Consider the following 9,062-nt stretch of genomic DNA (forward strand, 5'->3'; position numbering starts at 1 on the left):
ATATGATAAGATAGTGGAAGCCCCTAATAACTTAATCAAACTAATATGATAAATTCTTATAAATCATTGTTAATCATTCACAAAGTTTCGATGAATAAGAATAATGATGAAATGCATGTTGGATTATCATTACATCTCTACCTGATCAAAAATCTCCAAGCGATTAGAACTGTGGTGATGAGAATTATTAATTTCATGTTGCCATTGTTGCTGAACTAATTTTTGAAAAATCATATACATATGAGTCTACTGATAAGGAACATTTTTTAGACTTCTCAAAAAAGAGCACGAAGTAGTTTGTTTGTTTGTTTTTTTTTGTTTTTTTGAAGGAAACAGAGTTTAACTTGTATTAATTCTCTGAAAGATTAAGATGTTGCATAATACAATAAGGAGGTTCATCATGAACCCACCATCTGTTTTGAAAGTTTAAAATTGCAAATTGAACTAAGTCATGAGCAATTGAATTGGCGTCTCTAGGGACTGCCGTGAAACTAATTTCACTAAATCCTTGACGCAATCTCTTATAGAGAGAACAATGGAACGGATACTCCAAGGAATATCATTCGTGTTCCCTATAATAGCTCTTGGAATTTCTTCAGCATCCCCTTCAATAATAATTTTAGAACCATGAATTCTTCTAGCCAACTGAGTTCCAAGACCATATGCCTTTGCCTCTGCCACTATAGAAGAGAAGGAGTCGAAACAAAAAGCTCCACTTCCCAAGTGTCTACCAGAAGAATCTGTCGCTACCGCTGCAACAACACTTTTTCCATCTGAGTAAGCAGCATCAACATTGATTTTGATATAAAGTGGAGGAGGATCCTGCCACCGGTTTTAATGATGCTGGTGTAGTTGAACTGAAGAGCAGTAATTCAGAGCATGGTGTAAGTCAAAGTTTTTAAAATATTCCAGGGCTTTATGAATGCAACTAGGAACTTATGGAGCTACATTGTTGAAGACTTTATCATTTCTAGTCTTCCAAATATTCCATAATATGCAAGATCCTAAATTAAGCATAATTCCCTGATCAGATTGGCCTATCCAAGAATGAATGATATCCATCGGAGTGCCTCCCACCGAGAGATCAATTTATAATGGACTTGCTTGGAATACTGCCCTGGCAAACTGACACGAGAAAAGTAGATGGTCCACAGTCTCTTCACCAGAGTTACACAGCAAACATACATTCTGAATATGCATATTAAATCTTGATAAGTTCCCATAAAATGCTAAGCCATTGTGTAAGACTTTCTAGATAAAAGTATGAATTTTTGGTAGAATTTTCATCTTTCTCAAGAATATTTTCCACGGGAAATAAGAAATAGTTGATGTAGTCTCTACTTCATCTTCCAGGGTTTTGTAACACGATTTTGCAGTGAAATATCCAGACTTTGTCTTGAGCCAAATAAGTTTATCTGCAATCAATGCATCCTGAGGAATATATATGCCCGATATTGCTTCCACCTGCTGTACCGGAAATAACTGCGATAGCAATTCTATATTCCACGGTTTCTGCCCTTGGATAAAAAAATCTGAAATGACTTCCACCTGCACGCTTGGCTGAGCCAATCTTGTCGGCCTGAAGCCAGGAATATTTGGAACCTAGGGGTCGTTCCATATATGTATAGAGTCACCAGAACCAATGAACCAGCAGCAGTTGTTTGAGAAAGTATCTTTTATTGACCGCATGTCCTTCCAAATCTTTGAATCTCCATATTTTGGATCGCAATCCCAAAACGAAACAGAATGAAGATATTCTGATTTATACAGATTTACCCAAGACGCGTCTTCAGACGTTAAGAATCTCCAAACTAATTTGGAAACTAGTGAAATATTCACACGTTCCATATTTCTCAGACCGAGTCCACCATCTTCTTTTGCTCTTTCCATTTTCTCCCAGTTAATGAAATGGCATTTTCTTGTATGAGTATCATGTCCCCACCAGAAGGCACGTTGGATGTGAGAAATTTGATTGATCACACCCTTTGGTAATTTACTGGTACCCATTGTGTATAGAGGAATAGCTGAAAGCACATTCTTAGATAACACTGTTCTCCCTGTCGAATTGACAAAGAAACCTCTGTAACCTGCAAGTTTACTGTCAAACTTTGAAACTAACGGTTCATGGGTGTCAATGTTGTAATCTGACTTTAGTGGATAGGATCCCAAATATTTTTCACTAACTTCCATTTCTCTGACTCCAAATTTTTGAATTGTTCTCCATTTGTGAAATTTAGAACAACCACTATTAAAATGAATAGATGATTTGGAGAAGTTAATAATCTGACCTGAGAAAGAAGAGTAAGAATCCAGAATTTTCTTCAGTTGATCAACATTCATCTATGAATTTTTTCCGAAAAAGAATATATCATCACCAAACATAAGATGACTGACAGAGGGTCCTCTATTGTTGCACTGAAACCCACTGTATAAATTCAACTCTTGGATTTTGCCATGAGAAGAGACAGACCTTGAGAACATATTATGAATAAAGCTGGTGATAGAGGACAACCTTGTCGCAGAACTCTCCCACTTTTGAAATTCCCATAATGAGCACCATTTAAAGTAATGGAGAAACTAGAAGTAGTTACACAATTCATTATCAGGTTATGTGAATCAGCATTTATACCTAACTGATGAAGCATGAAATTAAGGAAAGACCAAGAAACCCGATCATATGCCTTTGACATATCTAATTTTAGAGCAAAGTAACCCATTTTTGACTTTGATTTATGCATTGAATGAAAGATTTCCTTTGCAATCACAATATTATCTGTGATTTGTCTCTTTTTCACAAAGGCATTTTGATGCCAAGATATAAACTTATCCAAATAAAGACTAATTCTAACAACAATGATTTTTGTAACAAACTTATACAACACATTGCATAAAGAAATTGGTCGAAACTCCATTGCAGTGGTAGGAGATTGAACTTTAGGAATTAAGCTTATATTTGTATGGCTTAACTTACTTGGCAGAACACCTGTGGTGAAGATTTGTTGAATGAAATAAGTTGTGTCCGCTCCCACTATGGACCAGCGTTTCTTATAAAAGATAACTGGGAAACCGTCCGGACCAGGCGAACCAAAAGAGTTCATATTTTTAACAACCTTCCATATTTCTTCAGATGATGGAATCGAAGATATAGTATTGTTTGCTGTTTCATCCAACACAAAAGAAGGCTCTTGTAATTCAGAGGGAGAAATGATGTTTGAATATTCTTGAAACAGATTTTTGAAGAATGAACTTAATTCTTCTACTATTGCACTCGGGTTAGTTAACCATTGTCCATCCGCTTTTTGAATGCTTGAGATGTTGTTCTTCTTTCTCCTTTGTTGCACCGATAAATGGAACTGTTTAGAGTTTTTGTCACTCGTCTTGAGCCAAGTTTGTTTCATCCTTTGCTCCCAGTATGTAGCTTCCATAATAATGTACTCTTTTAATTGATCTGAAACTAATTTTTCTTGTTGTAACGTTTCCACGGTTGGATTTAGACCTTGAAGATGAAGTAACTTCCTTTTTAGTTTGCTGATAGAATTTTTGATACAACCAATTTTGTGTTTACTCCAGCTTTGGAGAAAACCACCTAAACTTGCCATCTTTCCAATTAAATCACCGGATAAATTTATATTCCACGATTCTAACACAACTTTGATAAAATCCGGATGAGAACACCAATAGTCTTCAAACTTGTAGGAGGGTGGATTCCGGGGAATATTTCTGCAAGTGTTGAGAAGCATTGAAGAGTGATCACTTGAGATTCTAGGAAGATGTAAAACACCTGAGTTTTCGAACATCAAACGCCAGTCGGGGGATGCTATAACTCTGTCAAGGCGTTGCCTTATTAAACCTTGATAATGTCTTCCATTAGACCATGTAAAAGCCGGACCCGAGAAGCCCAAATCGAGCAGATGATTATCTCTGATGAAGTTATTGAAGTGGGTTATTGTGCTATTCAAAGACTGGTCACCTCCAAATTTTTCTCTTACTGATGATATTGCGTTAAAATCACCAATATAACACTTAGGGCCTTCTACGTGCTGAGAATAGATTGAAAGACTCTGCCAGAAATTACCTCTATCTACTCTATTTGGAGGTCCATAAACACAGAACAAATTCCCAATTCGAAAAGCACCATTCCGGTTCACTTTTAGATGAATTAAATTTTTCTAAGACGAGATGACTTCAGCCTGTACATCATCTTTCCATAGAAGCCAAAGACCACCACTACGTCCAATGACAGGTACAATGCAGTGGTGAGAATAACCAATCTTACGAAGAATTGGAACAGAAGCAGCTTCAGATAACTTAGTTTCCGATAGAAATACAATACTAGGTGTTGTACTTCTAAGGAATGATTGCAGTATATGAATTTTTGGGCCATTCCCTAACCCCCAACAATTCTATGCGAATACTAACATGGACCGTGCGGCCAATTAGGGCTGGCCGCCACTGCCCATTCAGCATCTAAATCCTCCTCGATTCTTGTATCCATCTCTGGTTGTATGGTTCCAGAATTGTAACATGATCTATTATGCATTCGTCTAAAGCTACCTGAATCTCTGCTGGTAGTTGGTTCCGAAATAGTGGCAATGCGAAGTTCTATCGCCATCGATTTCCATTCACGTTCCCTGGTAATCTTGGTTGATTGTCTGGAATTCCGTAGAACCCGTCCACCGTCACTATTCGGTGATTTGTGGTTTGACCTGGATAAAATTTGATGAAGATTCTCATTGATGGATTTACTGGAAACTTCAATTGAAGAAGACTTGAGCTTTTTAGTGTCAAACTGAAACGATTCTGCTACTTGGAAAGACTTTGAATTATAATTAATTTGAGTAGAATCTTGATCCTGTTGAACATCAACTGCTTTTCCTTTGATCAAATTTGAGTTCAGTTGTTGTAACTCTGGAATAGAAGTAGATATCGGTACCGGGTATTTTTGGTGTTGAGAAGAAATTGATTGTTCTTTGACCAAGGTGATTGGAGAAGTTAAGGATGATGCTGAAGAGACTTTTTGATTAGTTGCTCTTGGTTTGAAATTTAACTGCTCTCTAACCGTGAAGTCTTTGTTGTTCAACATGATTTCACGATTAGATAACCGTTTCTGCAAGTTATCTCCAATACTGAGTGACGATTCAACTGATGATGTGGATTTTAATTGCTCCATCACTTATGATGTGTCTTGGTGACTCATCATCCCTGTAAACTCCATTGTTTCTGAACTTTGGTTTACCAAGCATTCAGTTATATCATCTTCCTGACCAATTTCTTCTCCCACTTCCTCTAGATTATTAACATAATTCTTCACAGATGCATTGATTAATCTCTGGTATTTTTGAACTATGGAGGAAAATCCTGATGTATTTTATCCTTAAGATGATGAATCTTTGGACACATTTTCATTATATGTCCTAGGAGACCACAAAACCGACAGAATGTCGGTAATCTTTCATACCTAATTTCAGCAGTTATTTCTTGTCCATTTGATAATGGAAAATAGATAGAATTTCTAAGTGGTTGGTTAATATTAATCGTAAACGCACTCTTGCAAATTTTCCCCAATTGCGAGATTCTTGTGTGGTGATGATCCTGTGGCTAGCCACTAACTCTTGAATGAATTTTCTATCCAAGTAGTTAACTGGTAAACCGTGTAGTTGACCCTAAAATTCAAGCTTATCAAACACATACTCGTGTGGCATTTTGTTAGGAACACACCTCTCTAGATCCAGTAGATTATCTCTTGTCAACCATGGAGAAGATTCCATAATAAATTCAGATTCTGAGTGTGATTCGAATTTAACAAGAAATGTTTCAGGCGTGAATTCCGATATATAAAATTTTTGATTGAAAGAACTCCATAATTTATGGAGAAGTTCCCTGACATGAGAGATTTTAAAGGATCTGTTTGAGATGATTAGAAGAACCAAACAATTTTGGTTATTCTTAGATGAGTTTTGTAATGGGGTATTTATCGAGATTTTCTTTGATGGTGTCTCTTGTCTTAGTAGATTTGTAAATTCACTAAACATATCTGAAGTTTGGTTTTGTTGTTGTGTGGAATGTTTGGATAGAGACATTGTGAAGAAAAAGATGGAAGAAATACAAAAGAAAGTTGCCAGAGTCTATAGAAACTTAGGCTTCAGAAATTTTGAAATAGAGGAAATCTTCGAGTGAAATACGAAGAAATCCAACTACTTAATAGAGCACAGAGATTTAGGATGTATTCAGATTACTGAAGCAATGATTTTGATGTATAAGGGATTGAAAGAACAATTTAGTTAATGGTTACATTCATGGAGAAGTTGCAGAGAAGTTCTTTCATATTTTGATGTGCATGTCTTTTTTTTTTTGGACAAAGAGCATGAAGTAGTTGATTTTGAAGTTATTCTATTTGCGGCAGTAGTGTATGAAAAAAAGTCATTAGAGAATTCATAACTAAATTTTATAGATTTGTATTTGTATGATCAAAAGTTTTCGTGGGAGTATAGGATTTTCTTTCGTGAGATTGCTTGTAGCAAATCGGAGATAAACTGAGTTAACCCAGTTTTCAAATCCATTTTCCTCATCTCTATATGAATCAGTGAAATTTTGTCTAATCTTTCTCCTTCCTTATGCTCTCTAGTTTCTATACTTACTGATTTCTTTGATTAATTCTGGAATAGGGTTGAATCCTTTTTTAATTAGTTATTATTTTTTTTGAAATGTCTAACTAAATCTTTATCTCCTCCTTGTGTTTACAGATTGCTTTGTCCAAAAAATGGCGTTTTCCGGGTATCCAGTGTTGATTATTGCGTTTGCTGCCGTTGTATTATTGATTGTTAAAGCAGAGTTTTCTTCTGAAACCACCATTGTTATTAGTATCTTCTCGGGTATTATCAGTGTTCTCACCGATTCAAGAAAATATAAACAAGCTTGTGTTAACTACACGTGCAAAAAATACAAAAACCAATTCAAATTCAAAATGTTAGTATCCCTCTCTTTTCTTTGGTCAATTACAGCTCATACTCTTACCTTTTCTGTTTCAACTGATCCCGGAAATCTCTCATGGAATAAATTGAATATATTGTATATCAATTCTATTCACAGCAAACCTAATCAGAATATTATTTATCTAAACCCTACTTGGTGGGCCTCAAAGATATTATATTTAAATGCAAAATGGTTCCCGGCAGCGGCGCCAAAAACTTGATGGATCCGGGAAAGCGTATAAAATTGAAGCGAAATGAAAACGGGCCTATCAGTAATACCGCAAGTGCACGGTCGTCAGTTGTAGCTCGTGCAAGTACGGGTCGATCCACAGAGATTGGGAGTGTTTGGAGTTTCTAGCTATTTGGGCTCTAAATTGGCTATTGGGCTTCTAATTGTGCTTTGGGATTAGTGGGTTTGTTGTAATGATGAAGTGCTTTAGGCCTTGGGTCTTTGAATGATAATGAACTGTGAACTAGGCTTTGGCCTTAAACTTAGGCTTGGGTTCTTTTGATGTGAACTTATGGGCTTTTGGTATGATTTGGGCCTTAGACCTTAACCTGAACTGTGGCTGGGCCTTGAACCTGGGCTTTTATTAAGTCCACAGTGGGCTTTTGTTATGAATCTGGGCTTCAGCAGTAGCAGAAGCAGTGCACAGCAGCCGCAGAAGGGTAATGCAGCAGATGCTCAGCAGGGAAAGGGAGAGCAGCAGCAGTGCAAAGGGCAAGTGCACAGCAGCAGGGGAAAGAGAGCAGTGCACAGCAGCAGCACAAGCAATGCAAGTAGTAGCAGCAGCAGAACAAGGAGGAAGGAAAGCAGACAGCTGCAGTAGCAAAGCTGGTTGAGGTAGCAGCAGCAGCAGCAGTGGAAGGGAAGCAATGCAGCTGTCAGACCAAGATAAGGCTCTAGGCCATGACACAGGCCAAGGCAGACTAGCACAAAGGCTAAGTCAAGATAGCTAGCTCTAGGACCAAGCTGAGACAGGGAAAAACAGGGTCAAGGAAGTGCAACAATGCAGTGAGTTAACATGGGAGAAAAAGGCATCAAGCCAAGACAATGACATAAAGAAACCAAGAAGCATAGGGCAAGGCTGCAGTGCTTATGTACAAAGTAAGGTTACAGTGACAGTGGCGATGGTGGAGCATATTTACAATGTGGTAATGGCAATGAAACAATGGAAGCATATACAATGGCAGTGAAATGGTGATTGTTAACAGTGGCAAAGTACAAACGAAGCAAAGTAAGTTACAAAAGAAAGTGGTAAAAGAAAAGTGGCAGTGAAGATGATGTGAAGCAATGGTATTGAAGTAAACCAAGGCTATGAGCCAAGGGCAGAGAGGAGGTTGCAGTTTTGGCTAAACTAAGGCTTAGAATCCACCCTTGTGACCTAGCCAGATAGTGTAGTTCTAGGTTGAATTGAACATCCTATGCATACAAAAGGAATGGAAAGAGAATTAGCTTGCTATGAGCACTAATTTCTCCCATTGCTCAATCAAAACAATGCATCCTAAGCATACTAATGGAATGGGAAGAGAATTAGCTTGCTATGAGCACTAATTTCTCCCATTGCTCAATCAAATCAGTGCACTGAGGTTTCTAGCCTAACATTCCACTATCTAACAGTCCACTAAAGCTTCATCTGAGCCTCAGCAGTGAACTCAGAACATAATTAACACTACAATGGAACTAAACATGATTAACAGGAACAACACAACATTTAAACAACACACATTTAACAGGAACAACACATTTAACAGGAACACATTTAGAATGGCAAAACAGTAACACACATGTAAACAACACACATTAACAGGAACAACACACATTTAACAGGAACAACACAACATTTAAACTACTAAACAGGGAATGAAAATTGCAAAACAAGAACCCTAAAAATTAACAGTGAAATTAAATTAACCCAATTAGGGGGTGTCTCGGCTAACCAAGAACAACTTTTAACATCCTACATCAGTTCCTATTTATAGTTTACAACAAAACCCTAAATTGAAAATCCCCAATTTTGCAAACCCTAATTTTTAAATTCCAAATTAAACTCACTGATTTCTGAATTTGTCTCCCCTGTGCTCGACCCA

This window comes from Papaver somniferum, unplaced genomic scaffold, assembly GCF_003573695.1.
Source record: "Papaver somniferum cultivar HN1 unplaced genomic scaffold, ASM357369v1 unplaced-scaffold_79, whole genome shotgun sequence".
In the NCBI taxonomy this organism is placed as follows: Eukaryota; Viridiplantae; Streptophyta; class Magnoliopsida; order Ranunculales; family Papaveraceae; genus Papaver; species Papaver somniferum.